Consider the following 13,300-nt stretch of genomic DNA (forward strand, 5'->3'; position numbering starts at 1 on the left):
AAGGCAGGCCTCCCAACCCCCACCCAGCGCGAGCCTCCTGAGGCTCCGCCGCCCCGTCCCGGACCCGCCCGCGGGCTGGCAGGTGCAGAGAGCCGCCCAGGCGCGGTCAGCAGCTGGGCTCCCGCTGCTGGTTTCATCGATGAGACGGTATCCAGGACGTCCGGGCGCAGACACGCCTTCATCGCAGGGGTCCAGCCTCAGGGGCCGCCCGCATCCGGGGCCTTGGTGCCAGGCGGCCCTCCTCTCCCCTCGACGGCGCAGGAGGGCCCAGAGAGGTGGGCACCGGGACAGCTGACAGGAGCCCGAGTGAGCGCAGGGCGCACCAGGCTGGGAAGCAGGGTGGGCGCCGTGTCTGTGGGCCGACCGTCCGGCTGCGACCACGCCTGGTAAGTGGGGAAGCTCTCGGGAATGTGGGGCGGCAGGAGGGGAGCTGGAGCCAGGGAACCAGAGGTGGCCCGGCTGCAGGAACTACTTGCTCAATCAATAGCTATTTCCCTGCTCCGAATTGCTTTCTTCTCCCCCTGAAACCATCAGAGGTACCTGCTGCCAATCGGCTATGACACTTTAAAGAAATGCTATTGGAATTTCTGGCCCGAGAGGGTTCTCCGGGCGTGGTGTTTGCTCAGCCGTCTCTGGCAGTGCAACAGAGCGGGCGAAGGCGGAGAAGAGAGCTAATGGACCGTGCTGAGCAGCTCGGCCCAGCCTGGGGGCGGCCCAGGCACACGTGAGCCTCAGGGGCCCCGGAGCAGCCTCCTGTGATGATGGGGTAGAGACCAGATGTTGGCACCGACTTTGTCCCTCCCTTCATGGACCCAACTCAACTGCTCTGACTGAGTGCCAGGCCAAGCACGGGGTGTGAGGCTGCAGAGGTGACAGGGACAAGGGTCCTGCCCTCCGAGGGCCGGAGGGGAGGACAGGAGGCCACGCGGAAACAACTCCTGGAGGAGCTAAAATAAGCAAGTCATTGCACAGCGAGAGGGGGGCCATCCTCCCAGGGGGGCTCGAGGGCCCTGGGCCCCGAGCAGGGACAAGAGGGCCCCGGACAGGGCCTTCCTGTGGTGGGAACGTGTCTCTGCTGGGCCCCACTGTGGTGGGTTGGCTGGAGGTCCTCGAAGGATCTGTGTGTGTCCTCACCCTTGGAACCTGTGAACGTGACTTTGGGGAGAAGGTCTTTGCAGGTGCGATTGAGTTAAAGACCCTGAGACTGAGATTCACCATGTGGGTCCTAAATCTGACGGCAAGTGACTTTATAAGAGACACAGAGACAGGGGAGACGCCACACGACGTGGGAGCAGAGGCTGCGGCGACACGGCCACCACGAGCGGGGAGAGGGAGGAAGGCCCCTCCCCCGAGGCGCCGGGAGAGGGGCGGCCCTGGTGACACTCCTGACTCCAAACTGGGAGGAAGCAGACCCCTGTGGTTCACGAAGTCCCTCCCGCCCAGCTCGGGGTCCTGTTTCCGCCGCCCCAGGGCCCAGACCAAGCGTGGAAGGCAGCAGACCGAGCAGCAAAGGGCGCAGGTCCGCAGTGTCCTTGGGCAAGTTACTTAACCTCCTTGAGCCTCGGGTTCTACATCTTGAAATGGGACTAGCGCTAGAACCTTCCAGAAGGTTAGGAGTGACTGCACGGGAGGACAGCTGGCACCTTGTGAAGGGTTCGCCCTCCCTGGCCCCCCGAGGTTCACCCACAGCGACCCCGTCACCTCTGCCCAGCCCCACCACAGCCCCAGGGACCCCGTGTGGACGAGTTTGGTGTCTCAGGAGCACGCGGGCTTCCTCCTTCCCACGGCAGAGGGACGCCTGAGCCCCTCCACTCAGGCCGGCCCCGCCCTCGCGCTCAGCTCCGGGCATCCCCCTCAGCCTCGCAACAGCAAAGGCAGCGATGACGGCAGACCACCCACAGACGGTCTTCTGAGAGCATCGCGCTCACGGGGGGACCAGCACCTCAGAGCGGGCATAAGGTCGGCACCGCGGTTATCTCTGTGGTTATTTACAGGTGAGGACACGGAGGCACGGAAAAGCCTGTGCCTGACGCAGAGTCCCAGGAACCAGGACACCCACCAGGTCGTCTGAGCCTTTACCCTGCTGAGTAATAGTATTTACATGATGGCCCAAGAGACGCCTCTAGTCCTCTGGATTCTAAGCAGGGCCCTGTCTGGTTGTGCTGGCCGCCCTGCCTCTTAGCATATAATCACTGCTTGATTAGTGCTTGAGGAACAAAGTAGATGGATGGATGGATGATGACGGATGATGACGGATGAATAATGGACGGGTGGATGAGGGTTAGATGGATGGATGATGGATAGACAATGGATGGATGGATGATGATGGATGATGGATGGATGGATGAGGGAGAGATGGATGATGGAGGGATGGATGGTAGATGGATGGTTGGATGGATGAATGGATAACAGATGGATGGATGGCGAATAGGTGGATGGATGATGGAGGGCAGGATGAAGGCCTTCCAGTTCCGGTGCTGACTTCTCAGGGCACACTAGCACCAGAGGAGTGGAGAGAGTCAAATTTGGAATTTGAGAGCCCGGAGGCAGTCCAGCATGGCCATCCTGTTGGAGTGAATTGCTGGGACCCTGTGCCGTCTCCTGAGATCCCCCTGGGCTCTGAGATCGAGCTTGTGAGTCAGAGCTGTGAGTCCTGGATTCTTTCCTTATGCACACCAGCGTCCGCAGAGCACAGTTTAGGTGCGCTCTCTCACTAACGCCCCAGGGTCGGAGGCTGGCCGTATCCTGTAGGCAGTCATCAGCCCCGGCTCTCAGGAGAGGGCCCTTCCTGGCCCGAGGTCTCAAAGCCAGTAAACGGTGGTCTGGGAATTAAACAGGACTCTTCCTCTGATTGCACGGTGCATCAGAGGAAGGACGCAGGCTTAGAGGCCACACCAGCGTGGACTTGACTCTGGTCCTCGTCAGCTGGGCGATCTTGGTCGAGCCACTCTGCACAGCATCAACAAAAATGCCAGCTTCCCAGGCCACTGAGAAGACAAGTGTCAGCGCCCAGGAAGCGCCCGGCCAGGGCTGGGCTCTGAACAGGGATCCTGCCAGCCGGGCGCATGCATCACGGGGTCCACAGAAACCCATGGCCTGTCCCAGAAAGCATCTCCCCATGGTGGCTTCCTGCAACTCAGGGCTCAGATCCCAGGCTGCAGAACCTGGAAGGACAGGTGAGTGACCAAGAGGTGTCCCGCCAGGGCAGCCGCAGGCGCAGCCACGGGGCTCGTGCCTCGAGCAGCCCGACGTGCCTGCGCGCCCCTCGTGCGCACGGCTCTCCACGTGGGTCAGCTGTGCCATAAGGCGGCAAAGACGGCTGGGCCTCCCTCTCTCTCTGCCGTGCGGACGCTCTTCTCTGGGAGCCGAGAGCCACTCCCTGGCTCTTCCGAGGCTGCGGGCATCATCCAAGTGTGATTAGCCGAGGGGCTCGTGTGGGCAGCGCCTGCTCATTCCTGCTAAGCGGAGAGAGCAGTGGTCAGACACACGGACTCAGACCGCTTCCCTCCGGCTCCCCTGGCAGCCCCATCCCTTGCCACCTGCCGCCTCCAGCAGGACTTTGAAGGGAATGAGACAGTTTCCCCCAGATCCTCCCTAAGTGGGCAAAACGGGGTGTTTGGGGGGTTCTGGGGTGAACGGGGTGCCCCGGTTGTCCCAGTTCAGACTCAGACAAAGCACCAGATGTTTTCAGAGGCAGCGCGGCGTGGAAAGAGCCCTGAGCACCGAGCCCTTGGCCCCAGCCTCGACGTTCTCCTCTGTGAGACGGGGCAAGTGTTACCTGCCCTCGTGGGGATGGTGAGAGTGAGGCTGTGCGTCGCCAAGGGTGCCCGGTGTGATGCCAGAGAAACGTGGTCTCGTCCTGCTCCAGTCACTTAGGACAGCGGCGGAGGCGGGCTGGGGGAGGACGTGGGTGCGGGTCCCAGGCCGTCCCCTGCCCGTGAATTTCTAGGACAGGTGAGCCCGGCCGAGCTAGGAACCACACTGGCTGGACCAGTTGACTGTGGCTTATACTAGACTGTTTTCAACCTTGAAAAACACACGTCAAGTGAAATAAATGAAAATGGGACAACCAAAAAGATGTACAATGAAATAAATACAAAGACGTAGGAAGTAAGTCTGGAGGCATCTCCTAGAGCCTTGGCCAGGAGGGCCGCCCCCGGGCAGGTGCCTGCAGCTGAGGGCGGGGCCTGGGCGGCCGAGGGAAACGGCCCTGAGGGCGTGCCCTCTTGCTTCCAGCTCCCAGAACCCAAACATCGGGTAGTCTTGGCTCCTGGGTTCCGGGTCCTCGGGCCTGGGCCTCCACCCCAGAGTGAAGCAGGTTTCGGATGCCCTCCGAGCGTGCCCGGCTCTGACGGGCTGGAAGCCCTCAGCGTCCCCCCATGGCCCCCAGCTCCTCGGCTCGGCCCTCCCAGCCTCCTTTCCTCCCACCCTCTGCCTTGTCCTCACCCCCGGCCAGCCGCCTCCCGACGGCACCCAATTCAGAACAAGCCCCGCTTCCTTGAATCCCCCCGAAAACCACCTCTCTCAGGCCAGTCCTTTCTAACACCTGCGTGGGGGCGCCGTGGGCCCCAGGGCTGCAGGTGGGGAGAGCCCCACTCGTTCAAGCAGCGGGGGTCCCTGGCGGCCCTGCTGGAGGCGCCACAGCACCGCGCACATCACAGCAGCCCGCCGGCCGGCCCTGCTTGGGGAATGCCCTGAAACCACCCTTTGGCGCCTGATTCATAGGAATCTCTGCTTGGATGGCCCCTCCTCCAGGAAGCCTTCCCACCCTCCCGACTGGCTCTGCCGTCCACGTCTGTGCCCCAGCCCCCGCGAGGCCCTCTCGTGGGCCTGGCAGGCCAGGCCACGGCTCCTCCTTCCTCATCAAACCCTGAAGGCGGGGCTGGGCCCTGACCACCTCGGTCTCCACAGGACCCAGGGCCCGGCCCCGCCCCCAGGTGATGCACTGCACAGGAAGGTTCGGGAGCAGCCTGAGCCCTGACCCACCTCGACCCTGCCAGCCAGCGTTATCAGCATCCGGGTCTGTGCAGGACCCTGGGCCACCTGCCCCGACGGTGACAGGACCAGGGGAGAGTCACCTGAAAGCACGTACCTCCGGCGTGTCCTCCACCCAGACCCTCCATGGGGGTGAGATGCGGGGGGGTGGGGGGCGCTGGCCGTGGGGGCCGACTTCCCTCACCAGCCCTCTGGGAGACGGGGCCCCGGGAGGGGCAGAGGCCAGGCCCCCCCACACCAGCGGTGCCCAGGGCAGGACGGCCTGGCCTGTTCTGCAGACCCGCTGGCACCGGGCCGGGCCGGGCACAAACAGCCCCTGTACCGGCAGCACAAGTGAGTACAAACGCCCCTCCCCTCAGGGGCCGCCGGGTTAGAAAGAGGAGACCCGGACATCACACGCCAGAACTGATGTCAACACAGGCCTCACACCTTTCATAAAAGTCAGCTCCAGGTGGATCGTGGACGTGGGCGCAGACCTCCCGGGAGGCAACACCGGGGACAGTCCAGAGGGCCCTGCGCACGGCAGCCCCTGGACGCACACCAAAGGCGCCGCCTGTGGGCGGCCGCCGGGGGCCACGGGGTGGGGGGGCGGGTGGACGCGGGGCCGGGGCGCTGGGGGCGGCGCCCCGCGGGACAACGGGGCGCGTCGCTGTCCACCGGCTCCAGTGGAGCGTACCGCGCAGACGAGTTCCTCCTCCGTGGGACGCCACTTAATTCTTCTCTAAACCCCAAACTGCTTAACAGAACGTCTACGCACGTAAACTTAAAGAGGAGCCCAAAAGAAAGAAGCCAGAGGGGGACACTTCAGCCAGCAGGAGGGCCCGCCTCGGGGTCCTCGCGGCGGGCACGTGTGCCCGGCCCTCTGCTCCAGGCCACGGCCACTCAGCTGGGGCCTGGAATGATCCTGGCCAAGTGGCCTCCAGCCAGGGCTGCAGGAGGGCTGGGGGCCCTGGAGGTGAGGGGGCCCTGAGGGCCACCACGCAGGCCTCTGCGCCCCTCCTCAAGTCACACCGCGCGTCCACTCTTTCGCTCACCCACTCCTTCAGGATGTCGGCAGCTGCCTGCCGAGTGCCCGGCACACCCAGCCTCTGGCTCCTCTTTCACAGAGCCTGCACCTAGCCATTCTTGTGTGAAAGGAAAGCGGACACCAGCCCCCGCCCGCCCCGGCAGAACGGCGAGGAGCTCTAACCAGGGCTATCGCGGTTAGCGAGCTTTCTCAGATTCTCACCACGGGGGACACCACTGCCGAAGCGCTGTCCAGGGGACAGTGGGCCGGAGCACCTCGCACCGGAAAGGCGCTCCTTTCCGAGACGAGCAGCCAGCAGGTCAGTTAAGCAAGGGGCCTCAGAAGGGGGGCTCCCAGACTCCCCACCACCACCAGCTGCGGACACTCACCACCGGAATGGGGTCTGCCAGCCAGAGGCCTCAAGGGGCTCGGCCCGGGCCCGCCCAGCCCGCATCCAGGCCTTTAGTGCAGTTTGCTGGTGGCCACTGCTACGAAGGCCGCATCCACATCACGGAGCTCATGTGTGCGTGTTAATTACCTGATTCCCACTCGTGCACGTGTTCGTTCAGGCATGCGTTCATTCAGACACGCATGCATTTTCAACATGTGATGACCATCCAGCGTGTGCCAAGCACCTTCTTCCTGAGCCCACAGTTTACCTGTGAATCAGCACAACACAGACTCAGGCAGGCACGTGTGAGCTCAACCCCGTGGGCTGCGTGGGGTTTGCAGGGACAGACTGCCAGGCAGGTGCGGGGCCGCCGAGGGAGCAGGAGATGCTCCCGAGGACGGGTGCCCGAGCTCCGCGTGGGGCAGGCGTGGAGTCGCTCTGAGTCTCGTGGTTGTCAGCTACTACGGCAGGTGCAGCCCAGGCACCACGACGGGGGCCCTCCTGAGGTCGGCCGGCTCACAGCGGGCCTCTTGGTTTTTGGAGTCTGAGCGGTGCAGGCTGTGGGCCCCACGGCCCCACAGGCATCAGGACCGGCCTGGCCTGACCTCACGGTGTCCAGCCAGGGGCACGCCAGGGCCAGGGCAGAAAGAGTCTGATTTACAACGAACCATTCATCACGCTCCAGAGCCTGGCCCTGAAATAGGAGGAGGAGAAGGGAAAAAGTCATCAGGCGTTCAATAGCTGTGTTGGCGAAGCTCTGCTTGGAAGTGAATTCCATCTGACGGCCTCCCAGCCACGAGCGTCAGGGCCCGGCCAGCCGTCCTGCAGGGGCAGGTGACAGCTCGTTTGTGTGACATCCAGGAGGCGGCTCGCCAGTGGGAGACGCCCCTGGGCCAGGCACAGACCCGGCTTGAGGTTCCAGCCAACGGTCCTCCACTTATGGGGAATCCACGAAATCTTAACAACTTCCTGAGGTTTGCCAAAAAGCATCCTTTAAAGCAGAGCACGAGAAATGCCCCCGCGTGGAGCCAGGGCCGCAGGGGCTGAGGCCACCTCGATCCTCCCCCGACCAGCTCCCCACCTCCCCGGTCACCGCGCTCCGAGGCGGGCACACCCACCAGGGTCGCCCAGACTCCAGCTTCCCGGCAGCCCCCGCTCAGCCCGCCTCCAGGGCAGAGGCGCCCCTCGTCCCGAGGACTGGTGTCCCCTGGAAGGGCCGCCTCGTGCCCACGTGCCCCCTGAGTTGCTTTGCGGAAGTGATTTCCGTGTGATGAGAACACAGGGAAACCTCATTATTCAGACACCACTAATTAGGGGTTTGTGATCCGCCCGTCTGGGGCCAGCGGAAAGTGACATTTGCTTTCTCCACAGACAGTGCAAATTAGCAACCAGACAAGATCGCAGTGACCTTGAAAAAGGCAGAGGCAGCTCCCGGCCCGCGGCTGTCAGCCACCAGGAGCAGGAGGTGCTCATTATGAGTCAGGAAGGAAGGCCCCACAGGGCGGCCAGGACACTGCTGCCCCGACTCCGTGGGCCCGTGGGCCCATGTGCGGGAGGCCCCGCAGCGGCCCTGGGAGGCGGCACCAGTGTCACCCCCTCTTCATGGGGGAGGAGACCGAGGCTCTCGGAGGGGACGCTCCCCTGGGTCTCACAGGGAGGGCGCCGCAGGGGCAGCCGGGGGCCCCTGCCTCAGGGCCCAGCTCGCCACCCGCCCCAGGCCATCGGGAGAGAGGGCGGGTGCAGTCTCTCCGCTCCTTTCTCGGACTTTGCTGAGCTCCACCCCATCGGAGAGGCTGAGAGGACCAAGGCAAAGGGACCCTTCTCCTCTGTAAATGTTGGGACCCTGGAGGTCAACAGACCGGGACAGCAGGATGGGAAGCATCGTGTGGCCCTGGAAACCCGTGTTGCTGGAAGGAAGCGTCCCTGAGGGGCACAGAGTGAGGCCCGGGCAGTGGGAGCCGTGGAAGGTGACAGCAGGAGCTGGGGTGCGCACCCAGGAGCCTGGCCACTCCACGCCTTGACTGCGCAGCCCCCATGCCAGACGGGGTGGGGAGGAGAACCCCTGCCCTGGGAGAGAAGGGAAGGGGGACCGGACAGAGGAAGGAGTGCGAATCGGGGCACATTTCCTGAAAACTCCAGCTCCCCCAGGTCTCCTCCCCTTGCAGTGGAAAACGGGGACCCCCACCCCGCATTCACCCTACTGGCGTCTCACCTATCCTTCCGCTCCTGGCGGTTGGGAGATGTGGCCCCACTTAATCCCACACCTGCTCCTGGGGCAGGGGCGCCCATGGATGTGTGCGATCCGTCCTGTTCCCCCGGGGTCCACAGCTAAGGGACCATGCTTAGGGTGGGGGCTGGGGGACAGGGGACCCAGGGAAAGTCACACCTGCCCCAGAGGGACTGCGTTGAGCCGGCTGCAGTGGTCCTGTTGCCGAATCCTCCATCCCACCCCACTGCCCCCTGCAGGAGCAGAGGCGGCCCCAGGGAGACCCAGCGGGGTCAGCAAGCCGGCAGCCACGGCAAGGCACAGCATCCACTGCACGGACAATCCCGTGCCCCGGAAGCAAGATCTCCCTCCACCGTCTACCCACACCGGCTCGAGTCCCCAGCGGCACGGGGGTCTCCATCCTGTGTCCTGGGGGCCCTGAGCCCCCTCCTGCTGAGGGGCCCAAGGAGGCATCTGACCCCTAGACTGGTCAGTAGCTGGGCATCGGCCTGGCGGGAGGCCCTTGGCCACCTTGCCCGGAGGCCTTCAGCTCATTCTGGGCTGGGGGGCGGGAGGGGCAGGAGGGAGTGTGGGGCTGTGGGGCGAGCTGGTCCCCACAGGACAGAGGGCTTCCAGGCTCATTGGCTTACTTGTCACCAGATACTCACTGGACACCTGGTGCCGCCCAGGCCCTGTCCAGCCCTGGGGCCACCTGAGTCTCAGGCCGTGAACTGAAGGCAGCCAGCACCGCAGCGAGGTTTTCTCTGGACACGGCCTGCGGGGGGGGGGGGTGCGGAGCGGCGGGACCCGGTGGAGCCGGGGGCTTAGCCAGGGTTGGGCTTTGTGCGGAAAGGGCCCTGGCGGGAGGGAGGGGCAGGAGGGAGGGGTGGAGGCCACATGGTGAGGGTGGCCTGGACTCCCGGCCAGGACAGAGGGCAGCGGCTGGGCTGGGGAGGTCGGGGGTCTGGGGGGTGGGCACTGGGGACACTGAGCAGGAAGCTGGGGTGGGCAAGCGGGTCCGGGAGGGCCCAGGTGCGGGCCCAGAGCAAAGTGTTCTGTTCTGTTCTGTTCTGTTCTGTTCTGTTCTGTTCCGCAGGAGCCTGTTCCGAAGAGCAGGCGAGGCGGGTCGTTAAAAGGCGCTCAGGTCCGGAGCCACGCCCTTTCTGCCACGTGATGGCTTTTTTGCTGCTATTAAGTGTCATTCTAAGTAAAGAAAACTTTTAAATGTAAATTCTTGGCATGAACTTTGCCATTCATCCCTGTTTCTCCTCTGATTATTACGTCACAGCATCTAACTCGCGTGCAGAATCGCTGAAATCACTCAATTCGTATTCTACGCTCGTCCCCAAGGAAAGTCTGGATGTGGCCCAAGAGACCAGCCACGCCAGACGCAGGGAGCTCGGAAGGAAGAGGAGGCCCCCAGGCCGCAGCTGCCCCAAGGAGCGCCCCTCGGACCCTGGGGCTGAGCGCAGACCAGCCACCTTCAGGGGCGTCTGAAGACATCATGTCTCTCTCTCTCCAGCCCCCGCCCATGTCCTTCTCTAAAACGGGAAATCAAATTTCCATCTGGGGCCCCAGCCCGCCGCAGTTCCCGGGATGGGGGAGCTGGGGTGCCGCCCTCCTGTGAAAGGTGACCGTGGTCATTTATTTGACTCTCTGGCAGGAGTTTAATCAAGTTTGGACGGGCACCTCTTCCTGGACTCGTCCTTGTTGCCAGGAAGCCCTCAGCCTGTCGAGTAGCGGGCTCAGTGGACAGACCCTCCTGTGCCTCTCGTGGCCGAGGCCAGGGCTGGGATGGCTGGGACAGCTGGGGACCACGGTGGCCTGTTCACCTGCCGACTCCCTGGGGAAAGGGCCTGGTTGATGGAGATCCCACGGGTGCGAGGGCCCCGCTCGCTCCTGGGCCCTCCCCGAGCCCGGCAGACCCAGGGCCCTGTGCGTCCACCCCTCCGCCCTCTCCCCGAGATTCACCCGGCTTTGTCTACCCCTCCAAACCGTGCAGCGCATCTTCTGTGTCTCTGCCTGTAAACGCCAGAGAGCAGGGCAGGGCTAGCTCAGCCTGCTTTCCCCAGCACCCCGCTGAAACTGGGTGATTCCGACACTCACATGCTAGTAGGGGGAGGACAGGGAGGGACGGAAGGAGCAGGGGAGAGGGATGCTGGTGGGAGAGAGCAGGGCAGTGGCAGCATCAGGACCAGACGGGCCGGCGGCCGACCTCACCAGGTCATTCAGGTGTGGCTGCCTGGCCTGGCAGGGCTGGGCGGAGCCCCGGCCCTCCGGGCCCTCAGCCAAGGACCGAAAAACCCCTTTCCTGGGAAACAGTCGCCCCTCTGCCGTTCCCATTTTTCTCATTTCAATAATTCTTGCAGCCCATGTTGTGTAAATAAAATTATTCTTCCCCAAAAAATCATTAGCAGGGCCCGACATTAATTCGCCTGCAATCTGTGTAATTAACTGCATGTAACACAGGGCATTAAAGGATCCGCTTGCTAATCACCCCTCCTCTGCTCCAGGCACCTAATTAGCTCCCTTCCTGTTTATCCGTTTACAGGATCCTGGGCAACCGTGCCGGCCGCTGGGAGGGCAGCTGTAATAAATCATCTCTTTGTGACTTTCAGAGGGTGCTGTTCTGCCGTCTGTGTTTGCATCTCATTCTGAACGCTGAGCCCCCACCCCGGTGATCCCCTCCCTCCCAGACCCATGACTCTCCACCCAGGCCCCTGGGGAGGGGTCAAGTGAAGGGGGTGTGCAGACCCGGGCAGGTGGGTGCCGGAAAGGGCACCCTCGGGGTCCAGGTGAGCGTCTCGCCCACGGCACACCTGCCCTCGGGTCACACCTTCACCACTGAGGCCCCTTCACGGAGACCTTTGTGCCCCCCAACCTGCCTCTGTTAGATGGGGCCCGGGGACCACCTTTCCATCCTCACACCTCCCGTTTGTCCAGTCTCCTTAACAGTGGTGCTGGGACAACAGCAGGGTCTTTGTCCCTCCACTGACGGGCCCAGCCAGCCGGCTGCTCAGAGGGGGAGCCCCAGGAACATAGTGAGGGGTCCGAGAGGGGAGCTTTCCATCCTGACAGCTCCCAGTCCTTGTGGCCTCGGGGAGGCGCAAGACATCCCGAGCTCCCGGGTCCTGGGTTATCAAAGGGGGTGAGTCTGTGCCCAGGACGGCGGTGGGCTGAGGAAGCGGCCGGTGGAGGCGGCAGGGCTCCCAGGCCCGCCCCCGGGCGATGGGCAGGAGACTTCGCTGCCTGCCAGCCCCGCACGGAGCCCCCAGGGACGACCTGCCGCCCAGTCCTGCGGACGGGCACGCTCAGAGTACAGGTCAGGCTGCTGGCTCGGCACCCGGCAGCTACCGTGGAGGCTTGTACAAGGCCGGGTCTGAGGGAGACGGGCGGGGCTGGGTGCGGGTGTGGAGTGGCGGCCGGTGGAGACCAGGTGTCTTGGGGAGAGAACTGCACAATCTCTGAATCTACTGGAAGCACTGAACTGCACCCTGTAAACAGGCGACATTCACAGGATGTGAATTACATCACAGTCAACCATCATCAAAGCGGCTCAGGCCCATGACAAAGCCCCACCCACGGTCACTGTCACCCCTGCCCTCGTAACCCTGTGGGGGGGGGGTCCAGCCTGAGCCAGGCAGGTGTTCCACGCAGAGCGTCCGAGAGCCACACAGAGTGAGGACTCAGATCACATTTGGAGGAGATGGGGACAGGAGCTGTGTGGGCCCCAGAACGCTCAGGTCCAGCCGGGGCCCGCTGCCCCCACCCCCGGGCAGCGCGGACCCCTTGCTGGCCTGCGGGTCCCCGACACGCCCTCCGGGAAGCTTCGGGGGCCTGCACATCCCCAGGCGAGAGCCCTCTGCCCCCCCTCCATGCGTGGGCTGCACACCAGCCGTGTCCACGTGGAGAGTGGCAGGTCCCACCGTCGCAGACCACCTGATAGCTAGTGACTAACAGCCCCAAGGACACCAGGTCCTAACCCCCGGGGCCCCTGAACGTGACCTTATATAAACAAAAAAAACATATAAAACTTTGCGGGTGCAGTTGAGTTAAGGATTACCCAGGTGGCCCTACCCGCCACCCCAAGTGCCCTAGTAAGAGGGAGGCAGAGGGAGACTCGACACCAAAGAGGAGAAGCCACGTGAGGAGAGAGGCAGAGGCTGGCGATGCGGCCACAAGCCAAGGGGCCTCTGGGGCCGCCGGCCGCCGGCAGGGCCCCCCTCTGGAGCCGCCAGGAGGAGCACGCCGGCCGCACCGGGGTTTTGGACTCCGCCTTCAGAACTGTGGTCCGCAGCCCCTGGGCTTGCGAGGACTCACCGCAGCAGGCGCAGGGAACTCACACAGACGCTGAGTCAGAGGCTGAACTATACACGATCCCTGGGCAGCTCGGCCCACGTCACGGTTTTGAGAAGTTGTGTCCGGGAGGCCTGGAGCCCGAGCCATCTCCAGGCCAAGCCAGACTTCCGTCTCATCTCAGCGCGAACAGTACCGCCGCTCGGAGCAGGAAGCCCAGGCAGGCAGGACGCGGAGAAGCCGCGCCCAGAGCACAGGATGCGGGCCAAGTCCTCCCCTCCTGCAGGTCCCTGTGCACACAGCTGTCCCCCGCTCCCTCCAGCCCCCCCGAGGCACTGCCTGGGTGCTGGCCCCTTTTTCCTTTCTCTTCGGAGGTACTTAGGCTTATTTCTTTATTCATTTATTT

The 13,300-nt window shown here is 63.7% G+C and overlaps 1 long non-coding RNA gene across 3 annotated transcripts; it reads right to left on the reverse strand.

The window, feature by feature from the left end:
• Positions 1-1,230: 1,230 nt before the first annotated feature.
• LOC123616682 (uncharacterized) lies at positions 1,231-13,096 on the reverse strand. Of its 3 annotated transcripts, none has more exons than XR_012506650.1 (3): positions 12,919-13,096; positions 3,779-7,086; positions 1,231-3,455 (listed from the first exon to the last, which is right to left on the reverse strand). It is a non-coding gene; the product is annotated as an uncharacterized LOC123616682 (long non-coding RNA). The 3 variants fall into 3 exon arrangements; XR_012506649.1 differs by having other exon boundaries at positions 3,779-9,801; positions 10,288-13,096; XR_012506648.1 differs by having other exon boundaries at positions 3,779-13,096.
• Positions 13,097-13,300: the final 204 nt, after the last annotated feature.

The sequence above is a fragment of the Camelus bactrianus genome, chromosome 4 (genome assembly GCF_048773025.1).
Source record: "Camelus bactrianus isolate YW-2024 breed Bactrian camel chromosome 4, ASM4877302v1, whole genome shotgun sequence".
NCBI classification, from domain to species: Eukaryota; Metazoa; Chordata; class Mammalia; order Artiodactyla; family Camelidae; genus Camelus; species Camelus bactrianus.